Raw genomic sequence first — 9273 nt, 5'->3', positions numbered from 1 at the left:
TGGTATAATGAATATGAAGATTATACAAACTGACCCAATAGTTACAACTATCCATGATTTTATGATATCTAATTCTGCTTGCACGGACACACGCACACACATGCATGCACGCACACAAGCACACACACACACGCAGACACACACACACACACACCATGCACACACACGCGCACACACAATCACTTCAAGCAAGTCAGACGAAACTGGCTCAAGACCAGAATTCAGCAACAAATGAAATTATTTGTAGGTGCGCCTGCCTTCATGTGTTATTTCTATTTGCATCATTTCAAGCTGGTGATTATTATTATTATTATTATTATTGTTTTTAGAGATATGTGAAGCAATCTACATGGGTCTCAGTATGGTGGAACAGACTTGTTTAAGCCTCCAGTCATACTTAAACATTGAAGACGGGAGTTGCAAACATAAAGCAGGTGCTGTTGTTGTGGTATCATACAAGTTTCCCTTCCTTATTACACAGGTTCAATTACCAGGCAGCGCACACCTTTGAATAAATTTCACCTTTAGAGGACCTACTGTGTTTAGAGAACTGCTGGATAACTGGTTGTCAGAAATATTCCTGTTGTTTAAAATGCCCTAAGAAAAAACATTGTTCCGGCAGACTAAATGGAGGTGTGGGGCTGATTTCTATTATTGCAGACATACCATAGTTTGTTTGTGTAAAACTGGAATGCCTCATACCAAGAGGTGTTTCTCAGACATATTGTGTTTATGTGATGATATGAAATGCAAAGTTATTCGAACTAGCTCTCCAAATGGTGTTGGACAACACTCCAAACCACACCAACAATAATTAAACTAATATTAAATCAATTTGGCGCTTGATAAACTCATGCCCAACCTGCATAAATTACCGATAGTTATGGTTATGATTCAGAACAAAGCCTTATCTGTTTCCCAAGTGAGTGCGAACTATTCAAGTCCTCCCCCGCACATTGCTAACAAACTTGTCTGCTTCACATATTTTAAACCTGTTTTGTTAAGCAGCCCCCACAGGGAAGGATAAAACAAGCTCCCCGACACACATTAACCCAGGCTGTGACTCTGCAGCTCGTCAAGAAGATGAACATCTGAGACTGGAAAGAGAGCAAGAACGAGAGAGAGAGAGAGAGAGAGAGAGAGAGAGAGAGAGAGAGGGAGAGAAAAAAAGGCATTCTTTTCCCGTAAGCGAGGAAGAGGAGGGAGGGTTTTTTTTGGGAAGTTTGGTGACTCATCACTTTTTCTTTTCTTTTGCTGCCCCCCTCCTTGCCATTGCACAGCACAAGTTGAATACCTTCACGCTCCACCAGTCCGTCATGGCATCAATGGGCCCCCTTGAGTCTTGACAAGTGTCTCACGTTGAACGATACCGAGCGATGCGGCCGCGAGTCCCAGCTGTCCGCATGGCTGTCACCGTGCTTAGCTGCCTTTGTTCCTTCACTTTGAAACCTGAGGAGATAACAAGTCAAGAGTGAGACAGCATTAAAAAAAAAAAAAGAGCCGTGTTTTTGGTTCTGGCCCCTGCTTTCTTCTTATATGTCTGCAGGTGCAAATGATCAGATCCAATACAGTGGATGAGATGAGTCATCAACATCATTTTGTACAACAATAACTTATGGCAGTTCTTTAATATAATCTTTTATTGCAGTTTTATGACCAACCAATGATGAAAACAGAAAAACAACTTTGCTCTACTTTTGTCTCATATTTTTAAACCGTTACATCTGTGTGATCTTTCATCACTCCCTAAAGACCTTTGTAACACTAAGTGATCACTGGCATGATTTTGTGGTGAGGGACTTTCCCCTGTGGACCCCAGCGTGCCACACAATAACACCCTCCAATCCTTCTGTGAGGGGGCATTGAGCGCCAGGCATAAAGGCTCTCTCACTCCTTAATGATAGACTCCTCCAGGAGTGATGTCACCAGCTGCAAACAAGCGCCTACAACAAAGGGGTCCCGCTTCGCGCCCAAGTTTAACCAAAGTGGCCTCACATGATGGAAGGGCCTCCGTCTTAAAGGCCCTTGTGCACATGAGGCCCCGATGCGGCTGCTACCGGTGACTAAAGAGTGACTAATCAAAACAGTTGTAGAACTCGCTTGCCATTTACATGTCATTAAGTATTTGATATATGGCAGCAGTGTGGAAGTGGTGCAGACACAGACAGATATTCACTCCATATGTGCTATCTTAGCACACATACAAACACGAACATGCCATTATTAAGTTGTTTTCTCACCTTTACATTTCCAGTAACTGTAACATACACGTTAACTTAGAAATTGATCAAACGCCTTTCCTTCAAATGTTTAATAAATCCCATCGACCGCTGCACTGATTTATGACAAACGAAATCCGTGACATTTCCTCGCTCCTGCTTGTGGTTTCCTTCAAAGGAGCACCTTGTTAGCTGACTCACTGGCTGAAGTTGTACATTTCCACTTCCACCTAGAAACCTTTCCAACTCAAACTCCACGGCAGCAAAACGGAGTTGGGAAAGGAGCACAAGAGGGGTAAAGATGAAGATCTGGAAGCAGTTAAAAGATGGCTGATTCAGAGGAGAGGAAAGAGGAGAATGTGTCACATAAAGTATTCAAGATCTATGTGCGTGCAAATCCTTAATACTACTGACATTGGCAGTTTAGCAGGGAAGGCAAGATGAAGTATCACTGAAGTATTTTTTTTTTATCATATGTTTTTTATTACAGCAGTCAAAAGTTACAACAGCTCTTTAAGTGGGCTTTCACAGTTCAATGAATGTTATGCTCTCACTTATGGTGAATATAGAAAATGAACTCAAGACGTGAAAAAAAAAATTCTGACGTAAGGAAAAAGGAAGACAGCACTAGATAGAAGATTTCAACACACAAGTAAAGTGACCTTTAACCTGCCTTTTCCTTTTCCATAATTACTTGAAAGACATTTCGTGGGCATGTCACTCCAAGTCGACTGGTCTGGGCTATTTTCTGTCCTTGTATCAGAGCATCAGAAAGACAGAAGTGTGAAGTCAGCCAATTATCTGATTGTGGGATGCCTTGCTGCCGTGTGAAAGTGCACACACTTGTTGTGGCAATATCTCGCCTTTCCTGCGTTCTGTGTAAAATTCGAATGAGGGTCTTCTACACTATAGACCCCACCCAATGCTTGGTGGATTAATTCATTAAGAGGTATATGTCAGTACTTTTGAGTTTAGTGTTTGAGCTAAAAATTGTTGGATGAATGTGAATGTTGTTAATACTGTAATTAACAGTAATTAACAGTCCCCATGCGAGGACACCACAGCCTGATACACAAACAGCAGATACAGGATAGGGAGATACAGGACAACATATTGATATGAATGTTTTAGTGATAAATTGTGTGGAGTCCAGGGCCATAATGTTCAGTGACTAAGACCCCATGATGTTTGTCCACTAGGTACCAGATTTGACATCCATCTGTTAAAGCATCATAAACATCAAGCTCTACACAAATCTGAACACATACTGTACACGTTCACAGCACACATACTAAATCAATGTGAAAATATATCTCAAACTCAATCGCTCTAAAAGGAACATTTTCAACATGGTTGAATATCAGTTCAGCATGCAGATTAAGTGCATTCTCTTACTCACCCTTTTGTAAACCTCCGCTCCTTTTGTCGTACCATTTAGCTCTTCCTTCCCATGAAACGTCAGTGGAGGTCTGATAGCATCACCCCGGAGGTCTGACACCTGTGTGGTCCTACGGGTCAACAAGAGGAGCACAGACGGGGGTCAGAGAACACACATACTGTACAGGAAAAAGATAAAAGAAACTACCTTGTCAGCCTTTTAATCTTTTTTGATGGCGTTATCTCACTGAGCTAAATGGTAACAGTTGAGGCCAGAAAAAGTTCATTTTATTCCTTTTAGACACGATATGCAACATGACGTAGATTTCCTGGAGTCAAATTTAAAGAGTAGTAACTTATTGCCATTTGGACCGATACAGAGATCTAGAAGTACTACAAAACATATGATAAAGTGATTATTGTATTGTGTTCTTCTATTGTAGTCTGTGTTGCATTTTCTCCACTGTAGTCAGGATTTTGTAAATTTACAAGTGAATTTAAAAATTGATGGCAAAGTATCAATGACAAAATAAAGACCGGAAAACATGACATATTTTCCTCTCCTAGACAATTGGAATGGTGAGGCCACTTATATATTATTCAAGCAATAAATAACAGAACGTCTATGCTTTTGATTTGTGTCAGTTTTTCCTGTGACGACTACATTTATACCAGTTAGAGATGTAATCAACATGAAAACCAGAGACCTGCCAGTAGCAGTGAGGAAAAAGTAAACGTAAAAGTCGGGGAAGACAGAAAAATCAATAATAGCCATTGTACAAACATCCTTCACAGCCAATACAACATATTTGAATGTCTTAAAAGCAAATAAATATATCAAATACACTAGTGTACTACGTAACAGAAATCGAACCGGCTGACGAAGGAAAACAGCAGAAGTGGATGACAGAAACAACAGAGACCTGTAAAGGAAGACCCTAAAATATCAGTCATCATCAACAACCTCCAGAGAGCAGGAGGGAAGGTCATGAGCATGAGCAGAAATAGAGGTGCTTTACTCGAAGATGAAACCCACTCATGAGCAAGAAGAATGGGAAGGCCAGGATAGAATTTTCTATACAGTAGAAAAAAAAAGCTACAAAAAACTTTTGTCTGCCACTTTGGAAAGATCCAACCAAAATGATTGGGAAATCCTTTATCATGCAATTTCATAGCTGAAACCAAGTCCCAAAACAACAAAAGTGTTACATTGGGAAAAAGGAAAGTTTTAGCCTGGGAAATCCCCAGATTTAAACACAACAGAGCAAGGATGAATATCCCTGCTTACGAGGAGAATAAAGACAGTAAGTAGCCTTACCCAAGCAAGCAACGAAAGGTTTTTGTGAAAGCCTGGAAAAACAATTCACATCTATTGCTGAGTATTAAATAAGACGAATGATGGTATCCCTCTTGTCTACAAACATGGCCTCTAATGAGGATCCGCAAAAGCTTCGAGCAATACTGCCACTGCATCTTGATTGGTATTGGATGATGATGTGGGCGTTTACACCATGGAGACTGCTTTGTGAGACGCTTCAGGGATATTTATTTCTTTTGGCTCTTTTTTTCTTCTTACATGAAATCAGCAAGGCAGAAAGGCAATGTTTAAAATCTTAATCCTTTTGTAAACCCAAACACTCGACATGACCAGTACAACGCCAAACACATGATAATAAGTTCATTGACAATGACAGGTCAGTAGTCATAGTGTTACTAGTTGTATTAGTCTTACTTATACCAATAATGATTGTGACAGTAGAAGTATTACAGCCATAAATGAACAAATATAGAAGCTGCTAATCTGTTTGCTTGTAGGGTATATGAGCAACCACCTTCTAAATTCAGCAAAACAGGTCAAAGCCCCTCCGTGTCAAAGTACTTTTTCCGGCGGAATGAGACTGGGACAAAGGAAGGAACTTTTAACATCTACAGTGGTTCCAGGAACTAACCTTCCCCCAAAAACACAAAACATTTTTGAAATGTGTTTTTTTTTTTTTTAAATGAGAAAAATAGCACTCTGGAAAATATACTTTATATATACATCAAATATTCATGATTGAATAGAATTTTAAAAAATAATATGGTCACACTTTCTCATTCATCGTATATTGTGCTGCTCATTCTTGTATGTATGCCTTGGTCACTTGGGGGCATAAGAATATGCAGTACTGTACTGGAGACTCAGTACTACTCTCTTGGCTTCTCAATATGGCACTATTATTAGTGGTTCTTTGCTGAGGATAAAGAATACTTGCAAGGGAGTGTTGGTATATTATCTGTTTGCGTGTGTTGCCCCACTGTTTCTGTTCAGTTATCCATTTATTAAAGGATAACAACATCTCCACATAAATGCTAATTTTTAGCCAGTGTTGTTTGCATTAAGGTAGCGTAGGCCGTTTGACGGTAGCCAGCTGAGAACAGCTTGGAGGATCATTTTTGAAAAAATATATCTACCAAACTGTCGCTTTATTGTGTTTAAGTGAGTTGAAACACCTGTCACCATACAATGAACTGAAGTTCAAACTTGCAAGTCAGAGCAGAAAAAAAAAATCCGAATGATGGCTCATGTCTCAGAATCCGGTAAGTAAATGTTTGTTTAAAAAAAAACACACACAAAAGTTTCAGAAATAAACATCAAAAGTGAAGCTTTTTCATATGAAATGGATGAACCTATCACTTTTACAAAATATCGACCTCTGTTACTGCTGGGAAGAGTGGAACAGCATGACAGTCATGGGTGTACATCTCCTGATTTGGACGTTACAACTTAAAATAGAAATATCTCACTTCCTTTGGCCGTTAGATTAGACCTGGTCAGAAAAATGACCCAGTCCCAGCATCTTCAGCGTGTGTAAGAGGTGTGAAATGCTGTGTGCGGTGGCGTGTTAAAAACGATAGGATTCATCATCACGATGTAAATTGTAAATGTGTAAAAGAACCTCATGACTGCTCGTACAGTATGAGTTGAGTTTCATTGGTTATCTTTCTAAAAAGACTGCAGAGGTCAGAGCTTCCCCCGTTTGCGGTTTGTGACACACTTTGAGCAAGAGCAATCGGTCATTGACGTACGGTGTAAATTTGATGACTCCACTTTGGAAAATGGTGTTGAAATTCCCTGAACTTTGTAAAGACTCATCACAATACTGCAGCACTGTTACATCAGGTTAACACCACCGAAAACAAAACAATCTGTGAAGACTTAGCAGGAGAACGAATGTAAATCTGATGACGTTAGAAGCGGGCAGATATATAAAGCTGCCGTTGGTGGTTTTGCTCAGATGTTCATGTGGCGCAGGGGAAGTGGGACATTAATAGCAGGGAGCGAGATACAGCTTGCCTCAAATTGTGACACCGCCATCGATTCTAAGTGTCAACACGCTACAGCCTTCTAAGTTAAAAATTGTTATGCTTCCTGCAACTTATTTGACCATACTGATGATTTTTCTGCACACGATGTGACATATTTACTGAAAAGTCTTTGCGTATGAAGTTGTGGCAATTTAAAAAAGTAGGTACATTGTGCTCATTTTCACTTCCCCAGTTGGCGTGAATTGACTCTGGGCCTCAGGCGAGACACTTAATAGTCAACAAAATGTGCAGTTTGTTTTTCCGCATTGAACAAAAATATAATTTAAATACCAACATAGTTTGTATCAATACATTTTTCTTATAATTCTTATAGTGTTGTTTAGGGGTTATTTCCCGAGCGTGTGCCTGGCTTGTTCAAATTGCACCACCCTTGTCCTTTCTCTGCTGTGTGGGGAAGTCTGATCCAAGTTGACAAGAAAACAGGTAGTGCGTATGATTTTTGTGCTTCAGAAATTCTGCTCAGCTACGAGTGGAAAAAGGGATGAATCAGAGCAATTCTGTTCCTCTAATTGCTGCGCTATTTTCAGACGCGAAGTTCTGAGATTGAGCTGACTAGATTGATAAGACAGACAGGACAGTTTCTTGAACGAAAGGCTATCAACAAAGTAGGACCGTAGAAAAAGAAAAGAAATATATTCATACACGTATAGGAACCCTAACCCTACACACACACTATATTCTCAGAACAATATCAAGTATGAACTGTAAAATGATTGTGCTTGTTTTTGCTTTTAAGAGAAATTTTTCAGTACAACAGCAAGTTTCCTGGTTTGTGAGCTCCCTAAGTGGCTTTAAATTCATACAAATTTTACATACACATTCTATGTTTTTCATTTGCAAGCTCTATTCTGTTTTGCCAAACTCACCACTGTGTCCTGTTTTTATCTCGCAGTACATCACAGTTGAGGGTGCACTATACTCTTCAGCTCTGGCTATTTCTAAATCCAATCTGAAAAATGTGGTGCAGTGACCGGGGAAATCAAATCATTGTCGCCTTCCTTTTGGGAGAATAATGGAAATTTACAATGGCAGGAATGGGCTAGTTGCCAAAAGAAGTAAGGAATCCAGAAACTATGTGACTGTTGCCTTGGAAGCAGATTGTGTTCTGTACCTTAGGGAGAAGAAGTCGTGAATATTTCAGACACTTCATTTGCGGAAGGTAATTTGATAAGATCATGTGAAGAATAGATGGAAAAAAATATGTTGCATGTCTGACATGCCATCCTGGGCAATGTGATTCCACACATTTGTTCATTGTTCTTTCACATGTGTGTCCATTGCCAGCGGGTTTTTTCTTGATGTTCTCTTAACTTTCCTGTGTCAATTATCATTGTAATCTTATACAAACACAAATTTGGCTATTGACTAATGAACATTACAACAACATCACAGCAAGCCACATGAGAGGTTGAAGTAATAATGACTGAGTTCAGGGATCCAAATTCACGTTTTGGAGAAAATCAGAGAGGCAACGACTTCTCTGTGACTGATTCGGATTGTGCTGTGCGCCAAGGGAGAAGACACATTTGGGAGAAGGTTGGCAAAAAAGAGAAAGAGGGATGAGCGATAAGACGGAGGCGTATGGGTGTGTGAGGAGACGGAGGATGACAGAGCGAGAGAGGAGGGTGATTCGGAGAGGTTGCCAGGACTCCAAAGCTCATCTGTCATTCCGTGCGTCAGTCACCCTATTCCCAGGCTCAGACGCAGCCACAGTTCTTGCGCAAATGAGAGTGTACGCACACGCATGCACGCACGCACGCAAACACACAGGAACACACAATACTCTTTTTTTTTCCGGAACCTATGCTAGATGTTCCGTCACAATCTAATTAGATTCCTGCAACAATCCATTTCCCTGCACATTTTTCTCCCATTTCTTACCTCATTCAAGTGTATGCCCGAGTGTGGTACTTCAGGCTGGTTCCTTGGCAACAGCTGCTTCCTGTTTGTCTGGCTGTATTGCCAGAGAGCAAGGGCAAGGTTGGAGATGGCAGCGTGGAGCTCGCTAATAACAATAAAGTGGCCTTCAAACGGCCATAAGGATCACTTGTCAGACTGCCGTGACATTCATTCTCGCTAAAGAAGTGAAACCAGATTTACAGTCCCTGTTGTGTTGTGTACTTTTATCCACACCCAAATGAAGAGCTAAATTTGTTTGCTGTATATAATGTCAAGTTAAATATGTACATATATTTATATACATGTATATATGGGCGGCACAGTTGCTCAGCTGGAAAGCATTGGCCTCACAGTTCTGAAGTCCCGGGTTCAATCTCGGACCCGCCTGTGTGGAGTTTGTATGTTCTCC

General features: G+C 40.4%; 1 long non-coding RNA gene across 1 annotated transcript; it reads right to left on the bottom strand.

Moving 5' to 3' along the window:
- Positions 1-1271: 1271 nt before the first annotated feature.
- LOC133514732 (uncharacterized) lies at positions 1272-9013 on the bottom strand. The gene is made up of 3 exons (XR_009798836.1): positions 8847-9013; positions 3619-3727; positions 1272-1449 (listed from the first exon to the last, which is right to left on the bottom strand). It is a non-coding gene; the product is annotated as an uncharacterized LOC133514732 (long non-coding RNA).
- Between the last annotated feature and the right edge of the window lie 260 nt (positions 9014-9273).

Source organism: Syngnathoides biaculeatus, chromosome 16 (genome assembly GCF_019802595.1).
Source record: "Syngnathoides biaculeatus isolate LvHL_M chromosome 16, ASM1980259v1, whole genome shotgun sequence".
NCBI lineage: Eukaryota > Metazoa > Chordata > Actinopteri > Syngnathiformes > Syngnathidae > Syngnathoides > Syngnathoides biaculeatus.
Note: the sequence above shows the minus strand (reverse complement) of the source record. Positions and strands in the feature narration are given on the sequence as shown.